Genomic DNA, 12,933 nt, shown 5'->3' with positions numbered 1-12,933 from the left:
GACAGAGATTAAGGGGAAATGAGGGCTTACTCAGGGAAGATTTCTTGTGATAATGTGAAGTTGCGACATGGAGAGAGGTCCAAGGCCTTAGATTTCTCTTCCAAGCTTCCTGACCCTGGTGAAAGAGGGTATGGACTTCCCCTCCCTATCTATGACTGCAGGAGGCACAGTAATCAGTCAATAATATTTACTTAGCACATACTCTGTGCATAGCATTATTCTAAGCATTTGGGGAAGTACAGTGGTATTAGTCAGAGGTCATGGGTTCTAATGCCGGCTCTACCACTTGTCAGCTGTGTGACTGTGGGCGAGTCACTTAACTTCTCTGTGCCTCAGTTACCTCATCTGTAAAATGGGGATTAAGACTGTGAGCCCCACATGGGACAAATTGATTCCCTTGTGTCTACCCCAGCGCTTAGAACAGTGCTCTGCACATAGTAAGCGCTTAACAAATACCAACATTAATTAATTAATAGTAAGCGCTTAACAAATACCAACATTATTATTATTAGTAGTAGTAGTCATGATCCCTGCTCTCAAGCTGCTTACAGTCTAGCAGGGAAAACAAATCCTGAAATGAATTGCAGAGAAGAGAAAACAACAGATTTTAAAGGTACGTTCATAGATGCTACTGGAGTGAGTATCCTAGTACATAGGAATTATAAAAGTGCTGAAGTGGCAGAAGCAGGTGGAAAAATGAAAGTGAATCAGGGAAGGGTTCTTAAAGGAGATGCAATTTTAGAAGAGTTTTGAAGACAGAAAGAGGAGTGATGGGAGGAAAGGTAATTGGGGGAGCCTCAGGCTGTCCCCTCTTTTTCTCTCTGCAGACCAAAATAGCCCATCCGATGGGTTCTTTTTTTTTTTAATGTAAGAAGATTTTGAAAAGTGTACATCTGACCAAAAATAAAACCTGTTGACTCATACTACAGGATGCCACGCACTATAATTCAATTACCAATACTTTCAGGAGCCATATAATTACAAAAGAGTGAGCTCAAATTCAGCTGAGGCATAGAATCTAAAGCTAACCCTTTGGAGAGATTATAGGCTCAGTTGTGACTCCATTCAAATAACTGCCTCTTTCCAACACTCAGCATACATTAGTTATAATGTTCTCCCAGCTCTCATTTAGGTGTCCAATATCAGGATAGACAGATGTTTAGATAGTCCCAGATCAACCCTAATGCCACCCTACACACACAGTTTTGATGTACATACATCGTCTCTGGGTTGCTGACAATTGTGCCCATCTGTTCACATGGCACGCTGCCCATTTAGAAGTCCTTTTTGCTTCATTTAATGGAAGCTCAGATTTTTAAGCAAGGATGAGTTTAGGTGGACACTGGGATTTGAGAAAAATGCTGCAACACTGACTCCACAATGTTGTCTTTATCTTTTGGCAACGTCCTGCTAAATGAGCCACGATAAATGATCGATAAAGGGGTGATTTTTACAGCTTGGGAAAATTGGTTGCTTGTGGGCTTGAACTATGAACATTCATAATGAGTTCTTAAGGTTTTAGAGGTTCCTTAAGCTTTTCTAAGAGGTTCTGTATATATTCCACAAGAGACCAAAAGCAAAATGTGAAAATGTTACAGGAATAATGCTGGTGTAATACACTGCTTAGCTAGTGCTTGTTTTTAATTGCTTAAAAACTACTCTTGAGCAAACAGAAATGCTTCTGCCACCAATTCCTTTTGAACATGCAAATGCTATTTTGAATGAACTCAGAGAAACTGCACGATGCATTGAAAAAATCAGACTTCATCCAGACTTCGTCACTTTGTTATAAATCTTAAGGGCCTTCTCCATTCAAATATTAAAGATGAAATAAGAATCTTTAAATACTGGGATGGAAAAAGATGACATTACGTAACGTAGTTTCCTCAGTTACCCAGATGGTGTGTTTGGGAATATTAATAATAGTATCTGTTAAGTGCTGATTATGTGCCAAGCACTGTTCTAAGCACTGGTGTAGATACACGGTAATCAGGTTTGACAGTCCCTTTCCCACATAGGGCTCACAGTCTTAATCCCCATTTTACACATGAGCCAACTGAGGCACAGAGAAGTGAAGTCACTTGCCCAAGGTCACACAGCAGATAAGTGGTGGAGCCGGGATTAGAACCCCGGTCCTGTTGATTCCCAGGTCTGTGCTCTATCCACTAGGCCAGGTTGCTGGGATTCTTGCAACTATGAAAAGTAATGAAACTATTGATAAATCAGTTCTAGTCAACTTTGAGTACTCTGTCTCTCTAGCACTTAATCTAGGAACAATCTCTCCACTTCCTCTTAAATTCCCTACTGACCACTGGAGTGAAATAATTCAACAGATATTCACAGAGCACTATACCATTAATAGAGTGCCAACTTTAACTCGAATAAAAGTTTTATTAAAAAGACAGCAGGAAAACTGACCTCCTCACCACCTCCACCCCATATGCCTTAGGTCATTTTCCACAATGGAAATGAAAGATTATATGGTGAGAAGCTTTGCCCCAGACAGCAGTGGTTAGCCGTCCAGGACTAATTAGTTACTTAAATGAAACTGTAAAAATTCTCAAGGGGGCCCAGAAATGTTTAGGTTGAGTTTTCTGCTTACAGCGTGTTACTGGAAAAGACGCAGTAAATCAGCAGGCTTATGGAAAGCCCTATAATTAAGCTAATCTGCTGCAGGGATCCATTAAAGGTGAGGTTCCGCAACTTGCTGCGCCTCTTTGGCATTTGCGTTCGACCTGATCCTTGCAGCATTCTGGTTATGTCCATAAACACTTGGAACAATTTGAGGGGAAGTGTCGACTCCTTAGCCTAGAGCTCAAAATCCCCATCTACCTCAGGCTTTTCCTTGGGATCTGAAAAGAGGAAGTGGAAACACCTAAAGAATTTTTTTTCACTTTTATTTACCAGAAAACAACAGGATATGGTTCACATAATTTACCAGACAGCCCACTAATCCTGGTGCACCCTGTGCATATGTATGGTGTCCTTTAAATGTGCAATCTTCTACCAAAAAGCAGTAGTTCCTGTCTGCTGATTAATTTTGAGGTGTGAAAATAAAAGCATTGAAATGCCCGAAATAATTCAAAGGGTTTTTGACACACAAATTAGCATTCTATGAAATTCTGCACATGCATAAAGAGATCATAATGGAATAGAAACTAATTCCAGAAATGTATATTCACAATTGACACCCCCTGCGTTGCAAAAAGCTTACTGCCATTTCAAGCCTTTTTTTTTTTTTTTACTGAATTCACATGAATTCTCATACCAGTGCATGAGATTTACTCCCTTCACACTGAAAGACAAATCACTATAAAATATTTCACAGAAAATTCTCTAAGTGGAGAGCAGAGTGGTTATTTGGTGGTTTTGCTCTTCTCCATTTTTTTTTAATGTGTTTGTTAAGCATTTACTATGTGACGAGCACTGTTCTAAGACCTGGGGTAGATACAAGTTAGTCAGGTCAGAATAGTCCCTGTCCCACATGGGGCTCAAAGTGTAAGTAGGTGGAAGAACAGGTATTGAATTCCCGTTTTGTAACTGAGGAAACTGAGGCAGAGAACTGAAGTGACTTGTCCAAGGTCACACAGCAGGCAAGTGGTGGAGCAGAGATTAGAACCCAAATCCTCTGGCTTCCAGGCCCAAGCTCTATCCACTAGGCCATGCTGCTTCCCTCTCATTTGTCCCTCCTAGGAAAGGTAAAAAGCAGTATGGACTAATGGAAAGAGCACAGGTCTGGGAGTCAGAAGACCCAGATTCTAGTTCCAGCTCTGCCACTTGCCTTTTGTGTGACCTCGGCAAGTCACTTCACTTCTCTGGACCTTGATTTCCTCATCTGCAAAACTGGGATTCAATCCTTGTTATCCCTCCTACTTAGGCTGTGAGCCCCATATGTCTTGAATCTACTCAAGCACTTAGAACAGTTCTTGGCTCATAGTAATGATTAACAAATACCACAATTATCAATTTTAGGTGTATTTTGATAAAGATTGTTTTGATGCTTGTGGTTTCACTGTATTCCAGGATTTCATTGTTTGTCATCTCGTTACTTGATGTTTAGTCTTGTGCAACTCTGGATGATAAAAATCACTGTAGAATTTTAAAGTGATACCTGAGGAAGGTTCAGGTTTCGTGACCATGAAGAAAATTAAACATAACAATCTCCCCCTATTTCTTTGGTTTGGTTTGAATTGTCAAGCCATGTTGGTGCCACACACTACCTTTGTTTCCGCCAAAAATACACAAACTTCTTTATTCTGTTTTACACCTCCTCGTCAATTTTTGCCTTATTGGACAATGGGTTAACCAGATAACAGAATGCAGCAATAGCTCTTTTAAAATACTAGCAACTTTAATATTTGCATTAATTAATTCTGACACCCAGATTTGGGTAGAGTTGGAAAATATTGTGAAAATTTAAATTAGACCAAGCTCCATTTACTGCAGAGTAGAGTGAACATGCTTAATGTAGAAGATAGAAAAAACATTTTTCTGAACTATAGGATTTCACTCCATGACTCTAACTTTTACTCCCATTTCTCCAAATGGATCTGTCCCCTCCACCAGGATGGGAACGTCGCCTAGTGCAAAGAGCACGGGCCTGGGAGTCAGAAGACGTGAGTTCTAATCCCAGCTCTGCCACGTCTGCTGTGTGTGGCAGTGGGCAAATTATTTAACCTCTCTGTGCCTCAGTAACCTGACCTGTAAAATGGGGATTAAGACTTTGAGGCCCATGTGGGGTGTGGACTGTGTACAACCTGATTACCTTGTACCTACCCCAGTACTTAGAAGAGTGCTTGGCACATAGTAAGCACTTAACACATACCATGATTATTATCTGTTCCTTCAGTTAGGGTGGTCACTGACAGCCCATGCGAAGATGAGCTTGTAATCACATGCATTTCTCCAGACATGCAGCATAATGCAGTGACGTCACATACATAATTTTGCAGAAGTACACCTAGGCCACCCTAACTTAGAACATTTTCCCAGCAGTATCCTTCTTGACAGTGATCTTTTCCAGGGCAATTTTATTCCCCTCCCAAAAGCCTGTGAATATGGGCACCACTTCTGAGTCCTCGAACTAGTTGGCAGAGGCAAGCTGGAGACTTCACTAAAGGCTTGTGAAAGGAAAATAGAACAACATATGCCCTGCCACAAGATCTTGCACCAATTGGGGGAGAAAGGTATGAAACTAACTACAAATAGAGTAATCAGAATAATCAAGTGTACAATTGAAATAAAAACACCTAGAAGGGTTGAGGATTGTTACACATAAAAATATGTGCTAGAGAAGGGTGGCAGATTACTAGCCCTTGGGGTGTTGGGGATTAATCAGGGAAGATTTCTTTGAGGAGGTGGGATTTTAGGAGGGCTCAGAAGTGGAGAGAGCTGTGGTAAGTCAGATCCGGGAGGTACGGATTCCCAGTGAGTGAACAGAATGAAAGAAGGAAAAGAAGTAGGAAAGTAAAAAACTTAGGTACAGTTTAGAAAGGTTATAGATTAAGTAATTAAGTAGGGACTGAATTAATGAGACTTGCCTGTATGATATTGACCTAGTACCCTTTATTTTCATATGGACTGGACTACTCAATCAAGTAGCTTTTCTAGACTTTTAGAATAACCTATCACATAGAAAATTTAATGCATTAACCTGAACTCTTAAAAGGAATGGTACTAAATCAATGCAAAACATTACTATTACCACAACCCCCCCAAAAATCAATATGGCGGCTCTGCATGCCTCTAAAGATAATGGAGATTCATTACACACTTAACCAATTCCTAAGGTTGAACTTCTGGATACATGTCACATTACCCAGAGGAAATTCTGACCTCAATAATAGATTATAATAGGTTTGGGTTTTGCTTATATTGCTCAACATGAGGAAAAACAAGATTAGTCTGTTAAATACAATTTGACACAACATCACTCCCTGACCAAACATTTTTAATAGAAAGGTAAGTGGAGACCACTGCATCCCAAATTATAGGATATCCGATTCAAAATGATTCACGTTCGCATTGTACAATGCTCACAGTTTGAATATCGGTAATAATGTAACAGAAGTGGGACAGACAACACGTGGACATAATGTCTCCGGTTCTCCACCATGGTTACAGTCTTGAAAATCCCACATTACGGAAAACTCAAGCCAAGATGTCTGTCAAGCCCACATACCTTGACCTTGCATCCATGTAGCTTCAGCAATCTTGAAAGCATTTTATAATCTGACATTGAGTCTATCTAAAGCATGTGGTGGAAACTCTAGCTGGGGGAGAGCTGGCTGTCCAAAGACATTGCATCAGCTTGGGTGAATTATTTCTCTCCCTGGTTTTATAGGTAGAAAAGTATGCTTCATTCTCATCGTGGGTAGGGAACCTGCCGGCTACCTCTGTTTCGTGCTCTCCCAAATGTTGAGTACAGTGCTCTGCAATAATAAGTGCTCAATAAATACCAATGATTATTGACTGAGCTCACTTCACAAATATATTTCGTGGAATTATGAGCTCATGTGGTTGGAGTACTTTAAGTATCTAGGATGATATGAGGTTTTATAACAATCCAGTATCAATATGATGATATGGGACTCTTCTCCAGAAGCACTTTAGTGAGCTTTCCTCCTTTTCCCTGCTCTATAAGAATGACTTCACTCACCACTGAAAAGCATTTACCTAATGTTCGGAAAGCTGCAGCTGCTTAACAGCTGCCCGGGAACCTTAAATAGCAGTTTTAAGACAGGAAACGAGACAGAATACCACATCCAATTGAAACTACAGTGGGGGGCGGGGGGAAATAGAAGCAGGCACCTTGGTTTGAACTAATCCAGGAATTCAGTTAAGAGAGTTTTTGTCTTGGAGGAAAATTAAAGCTACAGTATTTTTAAGAAATGGCACCAAAATGGTGAAAACGATTATATCTTCCAAATCACAACTGCAGCAGGATTGTCGTTCTGGTCCATGCTAATCTTTCTTGTCCTTGGAAAGCGTAGGTGAAATATCCTGGCCTAATGGGATATAGTGAACATTTAGCTATGGCCCAACCGTGCTCTCTTCCCCAGTTACATCTTGGTTGCTACCCTCGTAAATGTTTTGTTTAAGAATTTGCTGATAACCCTTTATTCAAGCAGCTAGGGAATCCAGGATGATGGTGAGTGACAAGTAAAAACATCCAGCCCCTGGTTATACATTTAATAAAAGCATGGACTTCGCTTAGTCAGCCTTCATTTTCTATTAATAAAGTCTCTCATGTTGTCTTGTTCTGCCTTAATGTATTGTTTTCTCGCTGTTAACCTGGCTTTGCCCAAAGAGCTTTCTTTTTCTAGAAAGACATATTTGTATTTTGAACTATAAGACAGAGGGCTAGAGATGTGTGCCCATGGGTTGTTTTCATCTTGAAATCTCGAAACAAGTGCCAAAATCTTGTTTTGAAATGAATTTCTGTTTCCAATATAGGGCTTCAAAAAAATAAACTCAAAATAATTCTAATTCACTTTCTAATACTGCACAATGGAGAGGTTAGCTGAAAATATAAAAACCCGTATTTTGATGGATGACCATTTTCATGCATGTCATTTTTAACTTGAAAATATTTTCTGTTGTCAGTTGATATCTAACTGGGTGAATTGGGGAAGAGTGAAGATTTTCCTATTAAAGGCAATTTGTAATTCCTTAGCTCAGGGTGATCACATTATCAACTTCCTTGAATCTCTGCAGGGTCTCCCTTATAGGATACCTTTTAATAAATATTTCAATGGCTCATTCAGTCATCTGCCATGAATTTTTTTCCACTAATTTCTCCTTTCCCAAATTAATTTCTGCCTACCAAGTTAGAGCTTTCGGGCAGCCCAAGTCAAATGAGAAAAAAATGTGTTATTGTATACAGAACATTTGCTCTGCTGCTGATTGAAAGAACAGATGTTTTAATGTATGAATACCAAAATACATTCACAACACTTTCCATAAATAGAAAGGGATTACAGTAACAAGTGGGAAAGGGTAATCCAAAAAGAAATAAATTGCTAATTAAATTGGACTTTCTTTTCCAAGATAAATAGAAACCTTTACAAAAAAATGTCATCAGTAGTCTCAAATGCAAAAATATTCTGGGGAAATATATCGAGAAGGGGTTTTTTTTGTAATTGATGACTTCATCTAGTAAGTCATATTTTAATGTGTACATTTATATGTGAACGTTTTACAATGGTCTTTCTAGCATGTTCTTCCACAAATGACTTAGTTTCCTTCAGCAAACATAAATTGCTTCTTTTAAAGGGAGTTGCAAATTCTTGACTGATTTAACTGGTGTCCAGAATTTTAATGAAGCAGATACATTTTCTTCCTTATTTATGTACCGTTTTAATTTTAGTGTGACCATTCAACAGCCTGTCTCTCCGAAAACTATTTCAGGCACAGTAATGGTAGTGTGTGTGTTTAATTTTAAAGTTGCTGTCAATTTTCCATCATCAGCATCTAGGATAAAACCATATTCCGCAACCACGAATGTGATATCTAAGGTTAAGGGAAGCCAAAATTTGGCCTGAGAAGGAGCTCAACAGCTTTGATACGTAGAATCCTTTGCATGCTGTATATTTTACAGAATTGCAGTCCTCCACCCTCCCCACCTTCAAAACCCTCTTAAAAGTCCTATCTACTCCAAGAATCCTTCCCAGATTAAGTCCTTTATTTCTCCTATCACCCTCCCCTCTGTGTCAACTGTGAACTTGACTGTGTACCCCTTAAGCACTTTGATCATCAGCCCAACCCCACAATACTTATGTAAATATTCTTATATACTCTTTCCCCTATCCCTAATCTACTTTACAATCTACAGGGGAAGACAAATATTAAATATTAAACTCTTCTTTGTGGGCAGGGATCACTTCTATCAATTATTAAGTTGTATTTTTCCAAGGACTTAGTACAATGCTCTGCCCAGAGTAAGTGCTCAATAAATACAGTTGATTGATCAATCAATGTCCTAACACCTGCCCTGGTGTTAACATAAAATAGATTCTTTGGGGGGTGGGGGAACCCAACAATTGCTTTGGGATGTTTTTCACATTGTAAAAAGGGTTTCTTCTGCGAGTTATCAAAATAATTGGCCTAGTACATAATTTTCTAGTTGCACCTTGATGCCTAGTAATTTCAGTTCAGTACCATATGTTGCTACTATATCTTTAGTTGTTCTTAATAGAAATATAAGAATGCCAACTTTATTCTTTCAGGATGCATGCCTGCAGTGTATACTAGGACCTCTGTGAATAAGGAGCTACGAATTTTGTTTTCTTAAATGAAGAAAATAGAAAGCCAACAGGGGAGCTGCTGAAAAGGTAAACTATTTTGATCTACACATGGATTGTGTATTTTAACTGGATTTATTATAGCATCTTTTCCCATCTGAATCCATGATTTTTTTTCCACTTAATTATTCATCTTATGTATAGGGAATAATCTCTCCTGTAATACCACTGCAATATCTGAAAGTTTAGGGAAGGAGCTGGAAGAAGAAAATGAAGGAAGAAGGAGAAAAATAAATAAATAAACAGAGAAACTAGTTAGGAACCTTAGTGGTGATTGCAGAGAAAACTGCGTGTAGGTCTTAGCTCTACTGATAGTTGGTTTGGATGGTAAGCCTCTTCTGAAGTAATTTATCTTTCATTAAGGGTAGAATTAGAGGACTAGGGGTATTGAAACCTTTTTCTTCATCCACTGAGTGATAAATAGTCTGGTGCTGCTTCTTCCTAATCCCCCTGTGGGATAAAAGTAACTCCTCCATTTTGCTGCAGGGTAATAGTAGTAATTGAAGTAGTAACAGTATTTATTGAATGCTTACTTTGTGCAATGCACTAGACTAATAACTGAAGAAAAAAACCAGAGAAGTCTTCCTTCCCAGAAGGTGCTTACTCTCCAAAAGAGAAAAGACTCAATCAATCAACGGTATTTATTGAGCTTTCTGTGAATTAAGCACAGGGATAGACACAAAAGAATCAGGTCAGTCTCTATCCCTCATGGGGCACAGAGTCTAAGAAGGAAGGATGACAGATATTTAATCCCCATCTTACAGATGAGGAGACAAAGGCCTAAAGATGTTAAATGACTTGGCCAAGGTCACACAGCCGGCATCTGGTGAAGCTGGGACTAGAATCCAGATCTCCTGAGTTCTGTGCCCATGGTTTACAGTCCTCTAACCTATAAGATTGTTGTGGACAGGGAATGTGTCTGTTATATTGTACTCTCCCAAACACTTAATACAATGCTCTGCTCACGGTAAGGGCTCAGTAAAAATGGGGATTAAGACTGTGAGCCCCACGTGGGACAACCCGATTCCCCTGTGACTACCCCAGCGCTTAGAACAGTGCTCGGCACATAGTAAGCGCTTAACAAATACCAACATTATTATTGTTATTATTAAATACTACTGAATAGGATTTGGGCTTCTTTTCCCCAACCTCTCCATTTTCCCAATAGCTATGTGTCATCAGTAGGTGCTACAATTAGAAAAGGGAGACCATGCCCTGAAAGCTGGACTCTCCTGTTTCTTTTTCCTCAGTATGGAACAGTCAAACAGATAATGATTGATTTAGACTTCCCTCTTCTTGTGAGGATGATGATGTTTCCAATCATATTTTTGAGCGCTTACTGTGTGCAGAGCACTGTACTAAGTGCTTGGGAGAGTACACTATTACAGAGGTGGTAGATACGGCAGGGACTATATCTGTTGCCGACTTGTTCATCCCAAGCGCTTAGTACAGTGCTCTGCACATAGTAAGCGCTCAATAAATACTAAAAATAAATAAAATAAATAATAATACTCTCCCTGCCCATAACAAAAATAATAATAATAGTATTTGTTAAGAGCTTACTATGTCCCAGGATCTGTACTAAGCACTTGGGTGGACGCAAGCGATTCAAGTTGGACGCAGTCCTTGTCCTGCAAGAGGCTCATAGTCTTAATCCCCATTTCACAGATGAGGTCACTGAGGCACAGAGAAGTGAAATGACATTCCCAAGGCCACACAGCAGACCACTGGTGGATCTGGGATTAGAATCCATGACCTTCTGACCCCTAGGCCTGTGTTCTATCCATTATGTAATGCTGCTGACCAGTCTAGAAGGTCAGACCGACATTAATATTAGTAAATTGCAGATATGAATGTAAGTGCTGTGGGACTGAGGGAAGGGTGAATAAAGGGTGTAAATCCAAGTACATGGGTGACAAAAAGGACATGGGAGAAGAGGAAATGAGGGGAAAGATCTCTTGGCGGAGGTGTGCTTTTAAGAAGCCTTTGAAGGTGGAGAGAGTGAAGAGGGAGGACATTCCAAGCCAGAGACAAGATGTAGGTGAGAGGTTGGCGACAAGAGATGAGACGCAGGTAGAGTCGGTTGGCATTAGAGGAGTGAAGTGTGCGGGTTGGGTTGAAATAGGAGATCAGGGAGGTAAGGCAGGAGGGGGCAAAGTGATTGAATGCTTTAAAGCCGATGGTAAAGAGTATGTGTGATGTGAAGGTAGATGGGCAACCACTGGTGTGGGGAAACATGGACTGAACCGTTTTGAAGGTTGACTTGTTGGCCGTGATGGTTAGGATAGCGGTCTGGGGAAGCAACTCAAAACCTTGGTTCCGGCAAGTTTTTGGTGGATAGCGTGCCAGATCTCCCTTTCTGACTACAAATACACAATCGGAAATGGACTGTTCATTATTCATCCATCTCTTCAGGCCACCGGGACACCCGGCACATTAGCTTTGAGTGGAAGCAGCCAAACATAGAGTCAAGCTAGAAAAGATAAAGGCCTGAAAGCAGGTGACCAGCAGGGATGGCTTTTTTGAAAAGAACGGTTAACTATTTCTTCCTCTGAATCCAGACAGGATCTATTTTTGTATAAAGGAAATAAGGCTGTACAAAATGACCTCATAACGCAAGGCTGCTCCTGTGCCTTGAACTCTGTGCACTCTCCGGAGATCAAATCATGAACCTTCCAGGACGGCCCAGGAAGGCGATTCAAGCCAACTAATTCAAAAGCGCAGGCAGAGCTGGTGAGGCAGCATTATGGAGTTTCATTGTTTCTGCAGCACTAGATCCACATCTTCAATTTAGGTCAAGCTTCCACCTAGAGGAAAGGCTTGAGCGGAGAGTGAGACGCTCTATTTCACACACTTGCCCTCTGGAAGGACTGGCGAAGGCAGTCACTTAGATTAAGTCCAGGTCATCAGGCAAGATATCTAATCTATTTCTAAAACAGACAACCTCAACAGCCCAAGTCCCTGTGGCCTCAACAGTGGCACAGTGCACCACCTCCTCTTATTCGTCTGTCGATTTATGTTAGACTTCTGCTTTTTTTTTTTTAAGTGACATTTCATGTTTGCTGAGATCCTTTTCTCCGAGAAAGGAAAGTGCTTTGGTTTATTTATGACCTTTTAACTTTTACACAAACCAAAAAGAAAAAAAAACAAAACCCAAAACTGAATGTTCCAGTAAACCTCTTAATATAAATCTGGCTTTATTTTAGTAGAATAATTTAGATCCATGTTAGAAAGAATTCATACAACTCTAAGATATGAAGAAAAGTGTTCATGAATGACTCATTATTAGATATCTTATTCATGAGTATCATACTCATCAGCAGAATAATTATTCCGATTTCTCGTGCTTGTATCCACACAAATTAAAGGTTACACATAAATAGAATGTAGACTGTCAAGACAACTGAATTCCATTACTTTCAAGGATGACATTTTACAAGCAGAACACCTTCAGGACATCCCTGAAGTAGCATGGCTCAGTGGAAAGAGCACGGGCTTTAGAGTCAGAGGTCACGGGTTCTAATCCCAGCTCTGCCACCTGTCAGCTGTGTGACTTTGGGCAAGTCACTTAATTTTTCGGTGCCTCAGTTACCTCAACTGTAAAATGGGGATTAAGACTGTGAGCCCCACA

The 12,933-nt window shown here is 40.0% G+C and overlaps 1 long non-coding RNA gene across 1 annotated transcript in view; it reads left to right on the top strand.

Moving 5' to 3' along the window:
- LOC120638343 overlaps positions 1–12,933 on the top strand; it is an 85,199-nt gene that overhangs the window by 68,313 nt on the left and 3,953 nt on the right. The window contains exon 4 of the long non-coding RNA XR_005659957.1: positions 9,228–9,332. This is a non-coding gene — a long non-coding RNA (uncharacterized LOC120638343). The remainder of the gene's footprint in view (positions 1–9,227; positions 9,333–12,933) is intronic.

The sequence above is a fragment of the Ornithorhynchus anatinus genome, chromosome 4 (genome assembly GCF_004115215.2).
Source record: "Ornithorhynchus anatinus isolate Pmale09 chromosome 4, mOrnAna1.pri.v4, whole genome shotgun sequence".
NCBI lineage: Eukaryota > Metazoa > Chordata > Mammalia > Monotremata > Ornithorhynchidae > Ornithorhynchus > Ornithorhynchus anatinus.
The sequence above is the reverse complement of the archived record's forward strand: the minus strand, read 5'-3'. Positions and strand labels throughout refer to the sequence as shown.